Source organism: Mytilus trossulus, chromosome 1 (genome assembly GCF_036588685.1).
Source record: "Mytilus trossulus isolate FHL-02 chromosome 1, PNRI_Mtr1.1.1.hap1, whole genome shotgun sequence".
NCBI classification, from domain to species: Eukaryota; Metazoa; Mollusca; class Bivalvia; order Mytilida; family Mytilidae; genus Mytilus; species Mytilus trossulus.
Window position 1 is genome coordinate 96,341,072 of NC_086373.1, and position 17,045 is coordinate 96,358,116.

The 17,045-nt window shown below is 33.2% G+C and overlaps 1 long non-coding RNA gene across 6 annotated transcripts; it reads left to right on the plus strand.

The window, feature by feature from the left end:
* Nucleotides 1–5,959: 5,959 nt before the first annotated feature.
* On the plus strand, nt 5,960–16,595 carry LOC134692008 (uncharacterized). 6 transcript variants are annotated; one of them, XR_010102208.1, is made up of 10 exons: nt 5,960–6,421; nt 7,132–7,231; nt 8,259–8,454; nt 9,071–9,229; nt 10,223–10,494; nt 11,205–11,304; nt 12,332–12,527; nt 14,296–14,567; nt 15,278–15,377; nt 16,405–16,595. It is a non-coding gene; the product is annotated as an uncharacterized LOC134692008 (long non-coding RNA). The 6 variants fall into 6 exon arrangements; XR_010102209.1 differs by lacking the exon at nt 9,071–9,229 and adding an exon at nt 13,144–13,302; XR_010102203.1 differs by lacking the exon at nt 9,071–9,229 and having other exon boundaries at nt 7,132–7,258.
* Nucleotides 16,596–17,045: the final 450 nt, after the last annotated feature.

A 17,045-nucleotide genomic window follows, 5' to 3' on the forward strand; every position in this document is an offset into this window, starting at 1 on the left:
GTGTCAGAACTTATATTAATTTATTTATGGCATCTTAAACTGTAAATGCATACTATACGCTTTTATACCCCAATATAAAAAATAATGGCTAATAGGGTGGTAAAGTATAAAGAAATTTTAACAAAATAATTAAACAAAAATAAAGAATACAGACCAATGACATCATAATGGGAAGAATACAGAAATTCGCAACTTCCATTGAAACACTCTTTAGGCAACAGTTGCTATTAGCTCATTGGTGAAGGTCGAAAATGCTTCATTTTACATATTTTTTAAAGCAACTTCTAAATATAATGCATTTGGTTTCGCTCATTGTTGAAGCCCGTAAATGCTTCACTTTTCATATTTTTTCAGCAAATTCTAACTAAATATAATGCATTTGATTTTCTCATTGTTGAAGGCCGTAAATGGTTCACTTTTCAAATTTTGCTGTGTCCATATCAACGGCAGCCATTTTGACCTTTTTCAAAAGAGATGTCAAAAACATTTCACTTAAGTCTAATATTCTGTCAGAACATGCTACTTTTACGTTGTTCCCCCAAAGGTTTCACTTTTTTTGCTGCATGCAAACTCCAAGCAGCCTTCACTTGATTTTCAGAATTTAGAGATTGAAAAATCCCGATGTATCCGAGTATTTAAGAACAATCCCGAAACAACAGAATGAACTTTCGTCAGGCTTTATTATATATCAATATACTAAATATATAAATGATTGGGAATATGTTAAAGTAATAAAAAGTCAAGAGAATTTCAGAACGCAATTTGGTTCCGAACAATATCTATCACGCTTTGTGCATGCAGACTCCACGCGGCCTTCACGTGATTTTACTATTTTTAGAATAATTGCATAGTAACCAAATGCACTTGATTCAACCTTTACTAATTATGCAACATTTTTGACCTGGTCGTGATTAATGTCCTATAATAAGAACCCATGCAGCTTTCACCTGATTCTCTATTTATAGAAAAATGTCCGAGTAACCTGTCCATATGAACTTGATTGATTCTTATCATGTTATTTATATGGAGCGCCTAAATAAATATCTCATTAACAGAATTTATAGTGTCAGAACTTATATTAATTTATTTATGGCATCTTAAACTGTAAATGCATACTATACGCTTTTATACCCCAATATAAAAAATAATGGCTAATAGGGTGGTAAAGTATAAAGAAATTTTAACAAAATAATTAAACAAAAATAAAGAATACAGACCAATGACATCATAATGGGAAGAATACAGAAATTCGCAACTTCCATTGAAACACTCTTTAGGCAACAGTTGCTATTAGCTCATTGGTGAAGGTCGAAAATGCTTCATTTTACATATTTTTTAAAGCAACTTCTAAATATAATGCATTTGGTTTCGCTCATTGTTGAAGCCCGTAAATGCTTCACTTTTCATATTTTTTCAGCAAATTCTAACTAAATATAATGCATTTGATTTTCTCATTGTTGAAGGCCGTAAATGGTTCACTTTTCAAATTTTGCTGTGTCCATATCAACGGCAGCCATTTTGACCTTTTTCAAAAGAGATGTCAAAAACATTTCACTTAAGTCTAATATTCTGTCAGAACATGCTACTTTTACGTTGTTCCCCCAAAGGTTTCACTTTTTTTGCTGCATGCAAACTCCAAGCAGCCTTCACTTGATTTTCAGAATTTAGAGATTGAAAAATCCCGATGTATCCGAGTATTTAAGAACAATCCCGAAACAACAGAATGAACTTTCGTCAGGCTTTATTATATATCAATATACTAAATATATAAATGATTGGGAATATGTTAAAGTAATAAAAAGTCAAGAGAATTTCAGAACGCAATTTGGTTCCGAACAATATCTATCACGCTTTGTGCATGCAGACTCCACGCGGCCTTCACGTGATTTTACTATTTTTAGAATAATTGCATAGTAACCAAATGCACTTGATTCAACCTTTACTAATTATGCAACATTTTTGACCTGGTCGTGATTAATGTCCTATAATAAGAACCCATGCAGCTTTCACCTGATTCTCTATTTATAGAAAAATGTCCGAGTAACCTGTCCATATGAACTTGATTGATTCTTATCATGTTATTTATATGGAGCGCCTAAATAAATATCTCATTAACAGAATTTATAGTGTCAGAACTTATATTAATTTATTTATGGCATCTTAAACTGTAAATGCATACTATACGCTTTTATACCCCACTATAAAAAATAATGGCTAATAGGGTGGTAAAGTATAAAGAAATTTTAACAAAATAATTAAACAAAAATAAAGAATACAGACCAATGACATCATAATGGGAAGAATACAGAAATTCGCAACTTCCATTGAAACACTCTTTAGGCAACAGTTGCTATTAGCTCATTGGTGAAGGTCGAAAATGCTTCATTTTACATATTTTTTAAAGCAACTTCTAAATATAATGCATTTGGTTTCGCTCATTGTTGAAGCCCGTAAATGCTTCACTTTTCATATTTTTTCAGCAAATTCTAACTAAATATAATGCATTTGATTTTCTCATTGTTGAAGGCCGTAAATGGTTCACTTTTCAAATTTTGCTGTGTCCATATCAACGGCAGCCATTTTGACCTTTTTCAAAAGAGATGTCAAAAACATTTCACTTAAGTCTAATATTCTGTCAGAACATGCTACTTTTACGTTGTTCCCCCAAAGGTTTCACTTTTTTTGCTGCATGCAAACTCCAAGCAGCCTTCACTTGATTTTCAGAATTTAGAGATTGAAAAATCCCGATGTATCCGAGTATTTAAGAACAATCCCGAAACAACAGAATGAACTTTCGTCAGGCTTTATTATATATCAATATACTAAATATATAAATGATTGGGAATATGTTAAAGTAATAAAAAGTCAAGAGAATTTCAGAACGCAATTTGGTTCCGAACAATATCTATCACGCTTTGTGCATGCAGACTCCACGCGGCCTTCACGTGATTTTACTATTTTTAGAATAATTGCATAGTAACCAAATGCACTTGATTCAACCTTTACTAATTATGCAACATTTTTGACCTGGTCGTGATTAATGTCCTATAATAAGAACCCATGCAGCTTTCACCTGATTCTCTATTTATAGAAAAATGTCCGAGTAACCTGTCCATATGAACTTGATTGATTCTTATCATGTTATTTATATGGAGCGCCTAAATAAATATCTCATTAACAGAATTTATAGTGTCAGAACTTATATTAATTTATTTATGGCATCTTAAACTGTAAATGCATACTATACGCTTTTATACCCCAATATAAAAAATAATGGCTAATAGGGTGGTAAAGTATAAAGAAATTTTAACAAAATAATTAAACAAAAATAAAGAATACAGACCAATGACATCATAATGGGAAGAATACAGAAATTCGCAACTTCCATTGAAATACTCTTTAGGCAACAGTTGCTATTAGCTCATTGGTGAAGGTCGAAAATGCTTCATTTTACATATTTTTTAAAGCAACTTCTAAATATAATGCATTTGGTTTCGCTCATTGTTGAAGCCCGTAAATGCTTCACTTTTCATATTTTTTCAGCAAATTCTAACTAAATATAATGCATTTGATTTTCTCATTGTTGAAGGCCGTAAATGGTTCACTTTTTAAATTTTGCTGTGTCCATATCAACGGCAGCCATTTTGACCTTTTTCAAAAGAGATGTCAAAAACATTTCACTTAAGTCTAATATTCTGTCAGAACATGCTACTTTTACGTTGTTCCCCCAAAGGTTTCACTTTTTTTTGCTGCATGCAAACTCCAAGCAGCCTTCACTTGATTTTCAGAATTTAGAGATTGAAAAATCCCGATGTATCCGAGTATTTAAGAACAATCCCGAAACAACAGAATGAACTTTCGTCAGGCTTTATTATATATCAATATACTAAATATATAAATGATTGGGAATATGTTAAAGTAATAAAAAGTCAAGAGAATTTCAGAACGCAATTTGGTTCCGAACAATATCTATCACGCTTTGTGCATGCAGACTCCACGCGGCCTTCACGTGATTTTACTATTTTTAGAATAATTGCATAGTAACCAAATGCACTTGATTCAACCTTTACTAATTATGCAACATTTTCGAATAATTCACTAGAAAATATTTCAATAGATTCTAAAATTTATATTGTAAATATACACACTGCAGTTATTAATAGATAAATAAAAAAATAACTTGTACCCTTTAATACATCCAATCACAGCGTTCTTAAGTTGACTTCCTTCGCCCTGTCTTGGGTACACAAAAGGCCAACCTAATGCTGGGAAAATGTAATACTTCCGTTTTCCTTCCCTATACATCAAGCATCATGAAATTGAACATTATGTCCAGAACTATACGAATGAAAATTATAATAGATCCAAATTTTATTCAGATTGTACTATAAAGAAACCGAAGTTTTTTTTTCGATTTATTTACATAAACTTATTAAATCAGCTGCAACATTACTATTATATATAGACCTTCATTGCATAAAACAATGGAAATAACATTGTATATTGATATAAACGATCAAACTTGTAATTTAGAAATAAAATATTGATACATAGCAAAATTAATTCGTTGAATACTGCTAAAAATCTCATTCTAATTCATTTTAGTGGAACAGTCATTAATAGTGTTTGAGTGAACCGTTTTCATAAATAAGGCCGTAAGTGTTCTCGTTTGAATTGTTTTCCATTGTCATTTCGGGGCCTTTTATTTATAGCTGACTGCGATATGGGCTTTTTTAATTGTTGAATGCCGTTCGGTGACCTAAAGTTGATCTCTGTGTCATTTTGGTCTTTTGTGGATAGTTGTCAATCATTGACAATCATACCACATATTCTTTTTATATATAGTACAGCAACGATTGTCCTTTTTTTTGTGTTTTTGAATATGGTTCCTTAAATGTTAATGAGTTAACTGTGGCGTCCATTTCGATAAGCTGGTATTCGTTATTGTTTATGTACCAGTTGAAGTCTAAGGGTAGGATTTGATGACATACTGACATATTCCGTATCAGTGCTCACGATTTAGAGATTGAGAGGGGAAGGTACAAAAATCTGACAGTGTCAGAACGTATCTGTAAATTGTGTGGTACTGAGGTTGAGGATGAAATTCATTTTCTTCTTCAGTGCAACAAACTTTTAAATATTCGTTGCAACTTTTTAAATGAAATAAAACAACGGTTTAAAAATTCTAGTGGTTTAGATATTAAATCACAATTTATTAGGCTAATGTCCTCTGAAGATATTTTCATACTCCAGAAATTCGGAGAATTATTGGAAAATTTATCCTCATAAAGGAAAGTTTCCTTAAATAATATATAGATATAGAAATGCCCAGTGATCCCCCTTATATTATTAAACACTGTGCTTGTTGTATTCTTGTACTTGTCTTAATAAATATTTTTTTTTTTTTTTTTTTTTTTTTTATAACATTGTGTCTCAATCATATTGAATCACTTGTAATCATTTGTATGTAATTAATGTTGATTGTTCTGCTCCTTGTGGGCGCTTTGATTAGCAATAAAATATATTTGAATTTGAATTTATTAGTGGCCTTGATTTGTTTTCTGCTCTTTGGCCGGATTGGTGTCTCTTTGACACATTCCCCGTTTCTTTTTTCAATTCTATCATTTTCCCTCAAACAATATTATGAGTTACTTTTCTTTACACAATTCATCATTATGGCAGTAAGGTGACACAACGTGATCTCTGAACTAAATAACATCTTCTTACATGTACAGTTTCACATCAGCAATTACGTCAAAGGTACTATTAATAAAACATTGATTTTATTGTAAAAAGTTGTTTTTACTTACTATGAACTTAATTTGTTTTAAAACATTTTCACCAAAAAATTATAGGCAACAGCATATGTATTCATACATCATCGGAAACAGCATATCATACATAATCGGAAACAGCATATGTACTCATACATCATCAGAAGCAGTGTATATTTATAGGTTGCACTTTGTAAATCACGTGTGATTTGCAAGTCACGCCTCTTTTGGGGAGAAATTGAATGTGCACTAAATACTGCTACTGTTTACATAGTTGTTGCCATGGATGCAAAGTTTTTTTTTTTTAATTAAGACTTGATTGGAGAATTAAATGGATATAAATAAAAATGTCTATTTATTTAACTTATTTTTCAGGAGGACTGGAAGACATTTGGGTGTTGAGTCAAATTTAATGGAAAAATTCAGTGCGAACCTGCAATGTTTATAAATGGAGGGCAGTAAAACTTGAAAATATGCCGCACAGCTATATGTTTTTATTAGTGCAAAAAAAAGTAGTGCATGTCTCCTTTCCAGGGAAATCTAACATTCTCCTCAAAACTTCCTGAATGAAGAGTGACTGCATATGCAATTTAGGCAGTTCCTATGGAAAATTGCATTGCTGGTTTTACACAAGTGCAACCTATAAGGTAAATAATGGGAATTCACCCCTCAGCCTCCCTGGGATCCCAATTTCGGACCCCTTTTGGGTTTTCATTTTACAGAAACAACATGGAATCATTTTGGAATGCATTGGCTTTAGCTTTGTCTAAGAAAAGTGAAAAAAATCATGGAAATTATGACTGTACAGTGTGGGTTGGAGCTTTGGAGCATGGGGTCTATGGGAAAAAAGTTATGAATTGGCCTGATGGCACTAGAACTCTTGAAAGAGCTCACAGATTATCTTATATGCTAGATAAAAGAATATTAAAAGAAAATCTTCCCCGTTTCTCTCCAAACGGTGATCCTTTAGATATTTCACACCTTTGCCATAACCCCAAATGTATTAAACCGGAGCACCTGATCTTAGAGTCGCACAGTATAAACATAGAGAGAATTTTCTGTAGACGGGCAAAACAGTGTACAAATAATCATTTACCGTGTTGTCTTATCTGATGCAGGTAATTTATTTATTTTTAACATGTCTTGATCGGAGTTTTTTGGCAAACGAATACTCTTGAGGTTGTTTTGCGGCCAGTCGTTTTGTCGGTAAAAGTTTGTTTTTCTCATAGTCTTTTTCCTCTTGATGCTCATCATATATTTTATACAGTTCATGTTTTTTTGAGCATCTCTGATCTGTGTACTTCTTTGACTGCTTATATGATTTATGTTTTTCATTATGTTGTTGAATATTTTTCAGACCATGGGCAGCACGACTTCCTGGTTCGATGGGAACCCCAGCCGCTTGACAGAGTTTCACGATGGATTCTCCAGGGCCATTATTTACGTTATGTATAGCTGTATGTACCCTTCCTTTATAGTTTCTGGTAAATGTTACATTGCTAGGTACAGTTGCACGTATTGCACGGTTAGTTGCTTCAGCTTTTTGTGTGTTAGTGTTTTTGCATGTACGGTTTAGCATGGTAGGTCCAAGGCGATATTTTACGCATTCACGTAACAATGCTGCTGTGTTCTCTGATTTATTTAATTTAAAGTTATTTTTCAGATAAGCTGATTTTTCAGTCCATGTCTTCAAACTGTTCCTATTTGAACAAACAAGGGAATATTTTGTACAACCATTATGATCGCCCTGATAGCAAGAAACTATAGCATGACATGCATATGATAGGTGAACTTTTACCCGTACAGAGTCCATATTGAATTTATCAAAGGCAGCATTGTACTCTGCCTGACAACGTGCTGCCATATCTAATGCAAACCTTTTTAGCATTTTATCTTTCTCTGAAACTAATCGTGCCGGCATTATTTCCTTCAGACCTGACATTTTTTTAATAAAATTTCTATGATTTGCGGACACATGTCTCGTATCTAGAAAATGAATTGGCTGAGTATTGGTTGTACCAGCTTTAAAGAGAGACTCTGCAGCTCTAAATGCACTGCTGTCAGGGTCAGTGGTAATTTCTTGAACTTCCAGACCATCATTTTTCAGGTCTAACAAGCAGTCTTTAGCCCATCGCTCCTCACTGCCTATGCTGTCATGCATTTCAATGTTTGCGGAACAGTGACCTTTGTGAGATTTAACTTTTGTTTTTGTTTTATGTTCACTCTTATTTGAGCAAAGCTTAGACACTTGTCTTGTGCTTACAATACTGTGCTTATAAGTATTATTTTCTAACATGTTATACGTACATTGAGTAGCTGGTTGAAATGGTGTTTTACCCATTCCGGAATAAATAGGGTTATTATACATTCCGTCGGCCTGAATGTTAATAATATTAGGATTATCACCTCTTAATATGTTTATTTCCTTCAGTAATTTTCTTTTCTGAACCAAATCCTTTTGATTGTACTCTTCTATAATTTCAGAAACAACATTAGCACTGTGTTGCATACTTGAAGTGGAAGGAGCTGGTATATTAGAACCAAGAAATAATTTCTGTAGACCAGTTGTGCTGATAGCTATGTGATTAAGTGCGACTTGTATGGATAGATTAATAGCTGCTGTTCGACGACCACGTTTCTTTGCGATCACCTCATTGTAAAGGTTGAACATTTTTGAATGGTAAGAACACTTATTGCAGCTTGCCTTTTCCCTCCAGGCAGCCCCTCTTTGCTGTTCTGCACTTAAATCCCATGATATGAACCCTGTACACATAGGGGATATTTTTCTGTGTTCTATGAAAACCTCATTCCACATCTGTTCAAGTTCATTGATCCGAAGGAGTCGAAAACTATTTTTCTCTGACCTGAAGTTGAAAAATGTTGCCAAAATTGAAGTGAATTAGTTTTTTATTTGTAAAAACTAAGTTTTGGAAAGGTGAAAATAATTTTATTTTGAATTACCTCCCTTACAATAGTGTTTTCTTTAAATAAGCTTTTTGATCAAATTTACTCTCAAAAGTGCATATTTTTTTCTTTGCCTGTGTTTTTATATATATTATATATAAAAATCATGCACTATTTAATTCTTGAAAATATATATAGGACTAGAAATTTAAAAATAAGTATTATCCTAGCTTGCATTTTCTTCAGCTGTCACATTTAAAGAATTGGCATATAAGACACATGCCTTTTTCTTCATAGTTGTTTATAAGTGACTTTTTTAAGCAAGTTTAATTATTTTTGAAAGCTTAATAACAAAAAAAAGTATTCTTACCCTGTTTTTGTTTCATTTTCAGCACATTTTTCAACTTCTGTTTTTGTCGGAGGCTTCGGCCTTAGAAAGCGAGCTGATTTTGTAGAGGCAGGAATGAGTTGAACATTCTTATTATGAACAGATTTAGTCACTAAGTCATACAAGTCTTTTGGTAGTCTCACAAATTTGCCTTTTTCAGCAGGTAAAGTCTTATTTCTGTATTTTTTCCCCTTATTATATGGCTTGTTTCCTTTCTGAAATGTGTATTTCCTTAGACGCCATGGGATTAGACCCATTGTTATTGTAAGAATTGTTTGAAATGCACTTTATTCCAGTATTTTAATATTTAAATAACAAATATAGGACCTTACAACTAAACAATCATGAATGACTAAGTTTTTTGTTTATATCAGATGGTACTGAAGGTGACCCCAGATGTAAGATTTTTTATATAAATCATATAAAAATCATCATGATGGTTAATCTCATTATTTTGTAATTTGACAAGTTCATATAATTTGACCTCTCTTCATTGAATTTTTTTATCAGTGCTGACAGGCTTGTGTGCTATAACATAAACAGAAAGTAAAGATAAGGTGTATGTTTTTGTTATAGGGATAGTTTTTTGAAGCTTGTATGACAACTTTTTATGCATTTTATGGTATAGTACATAAAGAAAACAAAAATTCTACAAAATAAACAGATTGTAGTAAAACTAACCATGATTCAAATAGCTATTACACAAAGGTACAAGAAAAACACAAATATATAATGAGTTTATTAAGTAGACAAAAAAAAATATAAATTGCATAAAAAAAAAAAAAATAGTGAACAGGAAAAAAACACATCTTGCCGCAAACAGGGTATAGTTACTAGAAGTACTATAAAAATACAATAATGAAAAAACTACCATTGTAACTTATTATTTTCTATTACTTACATATATAACAACAAGAATATAAGAATATTTTGATACTAAAAGGGGTTTGAAAGTACAGTATAGGTTGCACTTTGTAAATCACGTGTGATTTGCAAGTCACGCCTCTTTTGGGGAGAAATTGAATGTGCACTAAATACTGCTACTGTTTACATAGTTGTTGCCATGGATGCAAAGTTTTTTTTTTTTAATTAAGACTTGATTGGAGAATTAAATGGATATAAATAAAAATGTCTATTTATTTAACTTATTTTTCAGGAGGACTGGAAGACATTTGGGTGTTGAGTCAAATTTAATGGAAAAATTCAGTGCGAACCTGCAATGTTTATAAATGGAGGGCAGTAAAACTTGAAAATATGCCGCACAGCTATATGTTTTTATTAGTGCAAAAAAAAGTAGTGCATGTCTCCTTTCCAGGGAAATCTAACATTCTCCTCAAAACTTCCTGAATGAAGAGTGACTGCATATGCAATTTAGGCAGTTCCTATGGAAAATTGCATTGCTGGTTTTACACAAGTGCAACCTATAAGGTAAATAATGGGAATTCACCCCTCAGCCTCCCTGGGATCCCAATTTCGGACCCCTTTTGGGTTTTCATTTTACAGAAACAACATGGAATCATTTTGGAATGCATTGGCTTTAGCTTTGTCTAAGAAAAGTGAAAAAAATCATGGAAATTATGACTGTACAGTGTGGGTTGGAGCTTTGGAGCATGGGGTCTATGGGAAAAAAGTTATGAATTGGCCTGATGGCACTAGAACTCTTGAAAGAGCTCACAGATTATCTTATATGCTAGATAAAAGAATATTAAAAGAAAATCTTCCCCGTTTCTCTCCAAACGGTGATCCTTTAGATATTTCACACCTTTGCCATAACCCCAAATGTATTAAACCGGAGCACCTGATCTTAGAGTCGCACAGTATAAACATAGAGAGAATTTTCTGTAGACGGGCAAAACAGTGTACAAATAATCATTTACCGTGTTGTCTTATCTGATGCAGGTAATTTATTTATTTTTAACATGTCTTGATCGGAGTTTTTTGGCAAACGAATACTCTTGAGGTTGTTTTGCGGCCAGTCGTTTTGTCGGTAAAAGTTTGTTTTTCTCATAGTCTTTTTCCTCTTGATGCTCATCATATATTTTATACAGTTCATGTTTTTTTGAGCATCTCTGATCTGTGTACTTCTTTGACTGCTTATATGATTTATGTTTTTCATTATGTTGTTGAATATTTTTCAGACCATGGGCAGCACGACTTCCTGGTTCGATGGGAACCCCAGCCGCTTGACAGAGTTTCACGATGGATTCTCCAGGGCCATTATTTACGTTATGTATAGCTGTATGTACCCTTCCTTTATAGTTTCTGGTAAATGTTACATTGCTAGGTACAGTTGCACGTATTGCACGGTTAGTTGCTTCAGCTTTTTGTGTGTTAGTGTTTTTGCATGTACGGTTTAGCATGGTAGGTCCAAGGCGATATTTTACGCATTCACGTAACAATGCTGCTGTGTTCTCTGATTTATTTAATTTAAAGTTATTTTTCAGATAAGCTGATTTTTCAGTCCATGTCTTCAAACTGTTCCTATTTGAACAAACAAGGGAATATTTTGTACAACCATTATGATCGCCCTGATAGCAAGAAACTATAGCATGACATGCATATGATAGGTGAACTTTTACCCGTACAGAGTCCATATTGAATTTATCAAAGGCAGCATTGTACTCTGCCTGACAACGTGCTGCCATATCTAATGCAAACCTTTTTAGCATTTTATCTTTCTCTGAAACTAATCGTGCCGGCATTATTTCCTTCAGACCTGACATTTTTTTAATAAAATTTCTATGATTTGCGGACACATGTCTCGTATCTAGAAAATGAATTGGCTGAGTATTGGTTGTACCAGCTTTAAAGAGAGACTCTGCAGCTCTAAATGCACTGCTGTCAGGGTCAGTGGTAATTTCTTGAACTTCCAGACCATCATTTTTCAGGTCTAACAAGCAGTCTTTAGCCCATCGCTCCTCACTGCCTATGCTGTCATGCATTTCAATGTTTGCGGAACAGTGACCTTTGTGAGATTTAACTTTTGTTTTTGTTTTATGTTCACTCTTATTTGAGCAAAGCTTAGACACTTGTCTTGTGCTTACAATACTGTGCTTATAAGTATTATTTTCTAACATGTTATACGTACATTGAGTAGCTGGTTGAAATGGTGTTTTACCCATTCCGGAATAAATAGGGTTATTATACATTCCGTCGGCCTGAATGTTAATAATATTAGGATTATCACCTCTTAATATGTTTATTTCCTTCAGTAATTTTCTTTTCTGAACCAAATCCTTTTGATTGTACTCTTCTATAATTTCAGAAACAACATTAGCACTGTGTTGCATACTTGAAGTGGAAGGAGCTGGTATATTAGAACCAAGAAATAATTTCTGTAGACCAGTTGTGCTGATAGCTATGTGATTAAGTGCGACTTGTATGGATAGATTAATAGCTGCTGTTCGACGACCACGTTTCTTTGCGATCACCTCATTGTAAAGGTTGAACATTTTTGAATGGTAAGAACACTTATTGCAGCTTGCCTTTTCCCTCCAGGCAGCCCCTCTTTGCTGTTCTGCACTTAAATCCCATGATATGAACCCTGTACACATAGGGGATATTTTTCTGTGTTCTATGAAAACCTCATTCCACATCTGTTCAAGTTCATTGATCCGAAGGAGTCGAAAACTATTTTTCTCTGACCTGAAGTTGAAAAATGTTGCCAAAATTGAAGTGAATTAGTTTTTTATTTGTAAAAACTAAGTTTTGGAAAGGTGAAAATAATTTTATTTTGAATTACCTCCCTTACAATAGTGTTTTCTTTAAATAAGCTTTTTGATCAAATTTACTCTCAAAAGTGCATATTTTTTTCTTTGCCTGTGTTTTTATATATATTATATATAAAAATCATGCACTATTTAATTCTTGAAAATATATATAGGACTAGAAATTTAAAAATAAGTATTATCCTAGCTTGCATTTTCTTCAGCTGTCACATTTAAAGAATTGGCATATAAGACACATGCCTTTTTCTTCATAGTTGTTTATAAGTGACTTTTTTAAGCAAGTTTAATTATTTTTGAAAGCTTAATAACAAAAAAAAGTATTCTTACCCTGTTTTTGTTTCATTTTCAGCACATTTTTCAACTTCTGTTTTTGTCGGAGGCTTCGGCCTTAGAAAGCGAGCTGATTTTGTAGAGGCAGGAATGAGTTGAACATTCTTATTATGAACAGATTTAGTCACTAAGTCATACAAGTCTTTTGGTAGTCTCACAAATTTGCCTTTTTCAGCAGGTAAAGTCTTATTTCTGTATTTTTTCCCCTTATTATATGGCTTGTTTCCTTTCTGAAATGTGTATTTCCTTAGACGCCATGGGATTAGACCCATTGTTATTGTAAGAATTGTTTGAAATGCACTTTATTCCAGTATTTTAATATTTAAATAACAAATATAGGACCTTACAACTAAACAATCATGAATGACTAAGTTTTTTGTTTATATCAGATGGTACTGAAGGTGACCCCAGATGTAAGATTTTTTATATAAATCATATAAAAATCATCATGATGGTTAATCTCATTATTTTGTAATTTGACAAGTTCATATAATTTGACCTCTCTTCATTGAATTTTTTTATCAGTGCTGACAGGCTTGTGTGCTATAACATAAACAGAAAGTAAAGATAAGGTGTATGTTTTTGTTATAGGGATAGTTTTTTGAAGCTTGTATGACAACTTTTTATGCATTTTATGGTATAGTACATAAAGAAAACAAAAATTCTACAAAATAAACAGATTGTAGTAAAACTAACCATGATTCAAATAGCTATTACACAAAGGTACAAGAAAAACACAAATATATAATGAGTTTATTAAGTAGACAAAAAAAAATATAAATTGCATAAAAAAAAAAAAAATAGTGAACAGGAAAAAAACACATCTTGCCGCAAACAGGGTATAGTTACTAGAAGTACTATAAAAATACAATAATGAAAAAACTACCATTGTAACTTATTATTTTCTATTACTTACATATATAACAACAAGAATATAAGAATATTTTGATACTAAAAGGGGTTTGAAAGTACAGTATAGGTTGCACTTTGTAAATCACGTGTGATTTGCAAGTCACGCCTCTTTTGGGGAGAAATTGAATGTGCACTAAATACTGCTACTGTTTACATAGTTGTTGCCATGGATGCAAAGTTTTTTTTTTTTAATTAAGACTTGATTGGAGAATTAAATGGATATAAATAAAAATGTCTATTTATTTAACTTATTTTTCAGGAGGACTGGAAGACATTTGGGTGTTGAGTCAAATTTAATGGAAAAATTCAGTGCGAACCTGCAATGTTTATAAATGGAGGGCAGTAAAACTTGAAAATATGCCGCACAGCTATATGTTTTTATTAGTGCAAAAAAAAGTAGTGCATGTCTCCTTTCCAGGGAAATCTAACATTCTCCTCAAAACTTCCTGAATGAAGAGTGACTGCATATGCAATTTAGGCAGTTCCTATGGAAAATTGCATTGCTGGTTTTACACAAGTGCAACCTATAAGGTAAATAATGGGAATTCACCCCTCAGCCTCCCTGGGATCCCAATTTCGGACCCCTTTTGGGTTTTCATTTTACAGAAACAACATGGAATCATTTTGGAATGCATTGGCTTTAGCTTTGTCTAAGAAAAGTGAAAAAAATCATGGAAATTATGACTGTACAGTGTGGGTTGGAGCTTTGGAGCATGGGGTCTATGGGAAAAAAGTTATGAATTGGCCTGATGGCACTAGAACTCTTGAAAGAGCTCACAGATTATCTTATATGCTAGATAAAAGAATATTAAAAGAAAATCTTCCCCGTTTCTCTCCAAACGGTGATCCTTTAGATATTTCACACCTTTGCCATAACCCCAAATGTATTAAACCGGAGCACCTGATCTTAGAGTCGCACAGTATAAACATAGAGAGAATTTTCTGTAGACGGGCAAAACAGTGTACAAATAATCATTTACCGTGTTGTCTTATCTGATGCAGGTAATTTATTTATTTTTAACATGTCTTGATCGGAGTTTTTTGGCAAACGAATACTCTTGAGGTTGTTTTGCGGCCAGTCGTTTTGTCGGTAAAAGTTTGTTTTTCTCATAGTCTTTTTCCTCTTGATGCTCATCATATATTTTATACAGTTCATGTTTTTTTGAGCATCTCTGATCTGTGTACTTCTTTGACTGCTTATATGATTTATGTTTTTCATTATGTTGTTGAATATTTTTCAGACCATGGGCAGCACGACTTCCTGGTTCGATGGGAACCCCAGCCGCTTGACAGAGTTTCACGATGGATTCTCCAGGGCCATTATTTACGTTATGTATAGCTGTATGTACCCTTCCTTTATAGTTTCTGGTAAATGTTACATTGCTAGGTACAGTTGCACGTATTGCACGGTTAGTTGCTTCAGCTTTTTGTGTGTTAGTGTTTTTGCATGTACGGTTTAGCATGGTAGGTCCAAGGCGATATTTTACGCATTCACGTAACAATGCTGCTGTGTTCTCTGATTTATTTAATTTAAAGTTATTTTTCAGATAAGCTGATTTTTCAGTCCATGTCTTCAAACTGTTCCTATTTGAACAAACAAGGGAATATTTTGTACAACCATTATGATCGCCCTGATAGCAAGAAACTATAGCATGACATGCATATGATAGGTGAACTTTTACCCGTACAGAGTCCATATTGAATTTATCAAAGGCAGCATTGTACTCTGCCTGACAACGTGCTGCCATATCTAATGCAAACCTTTTTAGCATTTTATCTTTCTCTGAAACTAATCGTGCCGGCATTATTTCCTTCAGACCTGACATTTTTTTAATAAAATTTCTATGATTTGCGGACACATGTCTCGTATCTAGAAAATGAATTGGCTGAGTATTGGTTGTACCAGCTTTAAAGAGAGACTCTGCAGCTCTAAATGCACTGCTGTCAGGGTCAGTGGTAATTTCTTGAACTTCCAGACCATCATTTTTCAGGTCTAACAAGCAGTCTTTAGCCCATCGCTCCTCACTGCCTATGCTGTCATGCATTTCAATGTTTGCGGAACAGTGACCTTTGTGAGATTTAACTTTTGTTTTTGTTTTATGTTCACTCTTATTTGAGCAAAGCTTAGACACTTGTCTTGTGCTTACAATACTGTGCTTATAAGTATTATTTTCTAACATGTTATACGTACATTGAGTAGCTGGTTGAAATGGTGTTTTACCCATTCCGGAATAAATAGGGTTATTATACATTCCGTCGGCCTGAATGTTAATAATATTAGGATTATCACCTCTTAATATGTTTATTTCCTTCAGTAATTTTCTTTTCTGAACCAAATCCTTTTGATTGTACTCTTCTATAATTTCAGAAACAACATTAGCACTGTGTTGCATACTTGAAGTGGAAGGAGCTGGTATATTAGAACCAAGAAATAATTTCTGTAGACCAGTTGTGCTGATAGCTATGTGATTAAGTGCGACTTGTATGGATAGATTAATAGCTGCTGTTCGACGACCACGTTTCTTTGCGATCACCTCATTGTAAAGGTTGAACATTTTTGAATGGTAAGAACACTTATTGCAGCTTGCCTTTTCCCTCCAGGCAGCCCCTCTTTGCTGTTCTGCACTTAAATCCCATGATATGAACCCTGTACACATAGGGGATATTTTTCTGTGTTCTATGAAAACCTCATTCCACATCTGTTCAAGTTCATTGATCCGAAGGAGTCGAAAACTATTTTTCTCTGACCTGAAGTTGAAAAATGTTGCCAAAATTGAAGTGAATTAGTTTTTTATTTGTAAAAACTAAGTTTTGGAAAGGTGAAAATAATTTTATTTTGAATTACCTCCCTTACAATAGTGTTTTCTTTAAATAAGCTTTTTGATCAAATTTACTCTCAAAAGTGCATATTTTTTTCTTTGCCTGTGTTTTTATATATATTATATATAAAAATCATGCACTATTTAATTCTTGAAAATATATATAGGACTAGAAATTTAAAAATAAGTA